Genomic DNA, 4694 nt, shown 5'->3' with positions numbered 1-4694 from the left:
CCCTTATAGTGACGAAACACGACGAGGCGCAAATTCGGGATGAAATGCTGTTTAATAACAAAAAGGGAAACAACGCCTCTGTAGCCACAAAAAATATCAAAGAAGTTTATGGAAATATTTTGAACGTTCGTAAGTGTCAACAATGGTTCAGCAAATTGACTTTAGCCTTAAAAACTGTGATGGCAGGAGCCGACACGTTGGAATTGATATTGATGCTCTGAAGATGCTTGTTGAGTTTGTGTGTGACATGGGTAGGCCTATCGTGCGAAAGTAGAGTGCAGAGATTTGATTGTGTTGCCTCTGAATAGTGTGACGAGATGTAGCTCTGCTCTGACCTAGCACATTCGCATACATGTTGCAATGCAAATATGCTAGGTCTAAGCGAGGCTAGACCTAGTCACGTTAATCGAATGATAGGCCCTGGACAATCAAAATCTCTACATTTTCATGATGGTCTCAGCCAAGATCCTCCCTTACAGTTTGCACCTGACATGCAGTTTGTTGTCATATGATCAAGCAGTAGGCCTAAAATATGACTAGACCTACGTTGCTAGGCTACATTGAAAATATCTTACGATTCTTCATTCTCAAAGGCTTTGGCTTTTGTTCAAGAAGGGGGTTCAATCAACGCCAACAAATAACACTATTTTAAGCTTTTAGTATATATTGTATCAACTGTTTGTGTTTCTTAAACATAATTTGCAAATTATTATCCCATAAAAATTCCATAATTATTTGTGTGCCTATATTGGCCCACTTATCAGCTATAAGTAATTTGTTGACAATTTGACAAGCATCATTAATTAAAGGGCATAAAATACAAGTCACCCAGGCACAAAATGTGGAAATTTTGAGTTAAGTACAAAAAAAGATATGTGATCATTTGATATGAAACTATTAGGTAGCTCAGTCTAACATCTATCTCTCTCTCACACACACACAGAGAAACAAGTACATAAACACACAACACAAATGTTCTTATATGTGACAACATATTATTCATAAAGTATTGATATTACTTATACACATGCACAAACACAAGAGTGGCATGGAAAATCTAGTCAAAGAAATAGGAAGAAAAAAAAAATAGAGAAAGTAGTAGCTAAAACTTTGAAGCTAACGGATTTATGGGCTTCATCCTCTAGCGCCAAAATCCTCGCCAGCCAAGACAGTTGAAACGATGTAGACACTAAATCATTGGATGCTGATGGCCATCAACCTCCTCATAACAAATGGAGCCCTTGCCCTCAATCGGAAAGTTTTGAAAACATAATCGCCAACCAAGACTGAAACAATCATGTAGAGACTACAACTCTCAATGCTGGTGACTGTCAACATTATCAAGTTGAATCGAACCCCTACCAACAGGAAGAAATCAGTTATTATAATGGCAATAAAGATACTAACCTATCCTTCACATCTGACATTGAGTTTGTTTGTTTTGAATTTTGCGCAAAGCTACACGAGGACTATCTGTGCTAGCCATCCCTAATTTAGCAGAGTAAGACTAGAGGGAAGGCAGCTAGTCATCACCACCCACCACCAACTCTTGGGCTACTCTTTTACCAACAAATGGTGGGATTGACCATCACTTTATAATGCCCCTATTGCTGAAAGGGCGAGCATGTTTGGTATGACAGGATTCGACACCACCACCCTCAGATTGCGAGTCGAGTGCCCTAACCACCTGGCCATGCTGGGCTATCACAGTGTGAAGCATGCTCCCATATGCCACCAGTAAGGAAGTGACTGTGCATTTCGTACTGTTTAGTGTTTTTAATGTGCATGTTTTGCATAGTGCAATTACTGTTTGGGTATTGGATATTGTTCTCAAGTGGCTTTTAATAATAATAAATAATAAACTGCCATATAAGTGCTCTTGAAACTGATGTAATGGGAAACAATGAATCAACTTGGAGTGGCCTTATTGACTCTGCTCTATCCAGTAGTATTAAAACAATTTGTAGTTGTTTTCAAATTAGAGTTTCATTAGTAGTTGTTCACATTACATGCTGTAAGGTCATAACAGGGTTGGAAAAAGAGGATGTACTAATACATTCAAAGAAAAAGTAGGAAAATCATGTAAGACACTAAACCTTAAGAATTTAATTTTCAAGGGAATATTATTTCTTTGTAAATTTAAGCTTATGTTTTTGTAAGAGCAGAAAACTTTAAAAAATCTGGGCTGTGCAAAAATGTACTTTTGACTATTTTCTTTGCAAACTGCAAATGTTAAAAAAAAATCAATTTAAGATATCTTAGATTAAACAATAGTTTGAAGTAGGTAATCATTATTTTTACTGAAATTTCAAATTTGATACACAGGGGCCATCTGGCTCTTCTCCTTTTTGAATTTGAATTCAGCTATAAAGATAGTTATCTACATGACTGCATCTGTGTGACACAACTCATCAACATCTATTTATCAGTCACCAAGTTCCTCCCGCAAGCACCACAGCACTTTGCAGTGAACTTCATTCACAACTCACCTCTTGATCACAGATGACTTTTAACTAGAGCCTTGCAATGCTTAGGCTAGTTAATGAGCACCGTAGAGTCCCATGAAGACCATCCCATTAAGTCTCAGGATGTTCAGTTTGAATGATGGCACCATGATCCATCTTTGTCACAATGTGCTTCTACACATGGGAAGTAAACAATAGAGGTTATATAAAGCAGCATAGATTTCTCCATAGCTACTATTCAACTTCATGATCCAAAAAACAGATTAAGAATTCAGACACAGCTCTCACAACTGGTGCTGAAAATTCTTGTTGCATACTTTGCATCCTCAACTACAGTTTCCTCCTCCTCTCCACTATAAGTTATACATGGTCTTAAAAAAGTGCCCTTCCATATCAATCACATTTAATACACTTTACAGCACCACAAACATAAACATACCCTTTGGCCAAATCACCAAAATGTAACATTATAACTTGTCTGTGGTATTCAGATAAACTGATGTGCAACAGATGCAAATTGAGTAACTTCAAAAATGAAGGTTCTGGAAATGTCTGGGATAGCAAGAAGTCTTCCAAACCATATCCCTACTAGACAAGTACAGGATTAACATAAGAAAAAAAAAGGGACACAGAGTTATGTAGATATCCCAATTTTATATCAGACTTAATCATCTATGTCAGTAATCATACTGAAAAATATATTCAAGGAAGAGAAACTACCAACTCAAACTAACTTGAACAATTATCTGTATTAGCCCTTGGAATGAATGTGACCTCTGTCTAATGTAAAGGATTAATGCAAGTTTACGACCTTTATACATCTGATTTACAATGACAATGATAATGCTAACAACATACAGAACACCTAAACAAAATTTTAGAAAAATTATTTGAATATAGCTGAATAAAGGTATATTTTATATACTAGTTATAACTGGCTCTTACTCAACCAAAGAAAGAACATTACTTTGTCTCACCATAGCATGCATCTAACTTTCATTCAGACATAACTTATTCTTAATTTTTCATACTAATGACTCTTATTCAACTGTATGTGCACAGTGAACCTTCTTACTAAACCCCAAAACAATAAACATAACTGGCTTTTATTTACCACACAATGAAAAATTACTTGATACTACTTATCTGTATACAAATTTCTCTTACAAATGACTGCATTCACTCAACTGCATCATAAATATTACTTTGCACTGATTAAGTGCACATAGGCTGATATCAGTCAATCACATCTGTAGTGCACATCAAACATCTTCAATAACAACTTTGGTGTACTGTATACACACAGAAGAAACCTCTCTATAGTACATCAAAGGGCACAAAAATCATCCAAACGTCAGCAATAAACAGTCTTTAATTTTTCTTTCAACCATTAGGTATCACCATCATTAAAACATTACATAACCCAAATCGCTTTTGGTTCTACAGATTATGATCACACCAATGTTAAAATAAACAATTTCAACTTATTGAGGTATAGAAAATGTTTAAATTCATAAAATTAAAAAAAAAATCCCAAAAGATTAATCACCAATGAAGAAAAAAGCTCACAGATACTTTCTTTTAATGCTTATGCAAATATAATTTAGAGTCAGAAATATATTTTGCTTCGTGTGCTCTTTCTTCAATAATAGGTTTATATAATTTTTTCTTCTTATAGGTGAATTAATCATTCAAAGTTCTTGAATAGAGTACATAAACACAAATTAGTAAATTTCTGTGAGGATAGCCAATCACAATACAGCACTATGCTTTATACACCATTCAAGTTTCATGATATGCAAAATAGAATATCTTGTCTTAACCATCCAGCAGTAGTGTGCTTGAACAAAACAGCTTGCATATTAAACTATAAGACATCCCAAATTACTGATTTAACAACATTGTTTCTTGCCAAATGTTAATACTTTACCAGTTACAAACTTTTCTAAATTTAATCATTTTTTCTGCCTTTAACATGTCAACAATTGAATGAATATGCAGGTTTTTCTGTTTTTTTTATCCTTTTGAGAAATCAAAAATTTTCAAACAAGTCAAGATTTTTTTAAACAAAATGGAATTTTTTAATATAAATATTGAATGCAGAAATTAATTTTAAACCAATTTTAAGCATCAATTAACCAATACATCAGGGATAGAAGTTACATTTACTCGAGGGAAAGCTATTAGGAAGATTACACTCTCTCATGTAAAGTTGTATTTCCACATGAA

At 34.4% G+C, this 4694-nt stretch overlaps 1 long non-coding RNA gene across 1 annotated transcript in view; it reads right to left on the bottom strand.

Annotated features, from left to right (window-relative positions):
• Window positions 1–4694, bottom strand: part of LOC111087585 — a 19520-nt gene that overhangs the window by 11548 nt on the left and 3278 nt on the right. Inside the window, exon 2 of the long non-coding RNA XR_002612268.1 lies at window positions 3941–3948. This is a non-coding gene — a long non-coding RNA (uncharacterized LOC111087585). The remainder of the gene's footprint in view (window positions 1–3940; window positions 3949–4694) is intronic.

The sequence above is a fragment of the Limulus polyphemus genome, unplaced genomic scaffold, assembly GCF_000517525.1.
Source record: "Limulus polyphemus unplaced genomic scaffold, Limulus_polyphemus-2.1.2 Scaffold73, whole genome shotgun sequence".
NCBI classification, from domain to species: domain Eukaryota; kingdom Metazoa; phylum Arthropoda; class Merostomata; order Xiphosura; family Limulidae; genus Limulus; species Limulus polyphemus.
This window is presented reverse-complemented; position numbering and strand designations above follow the sequence as displayed.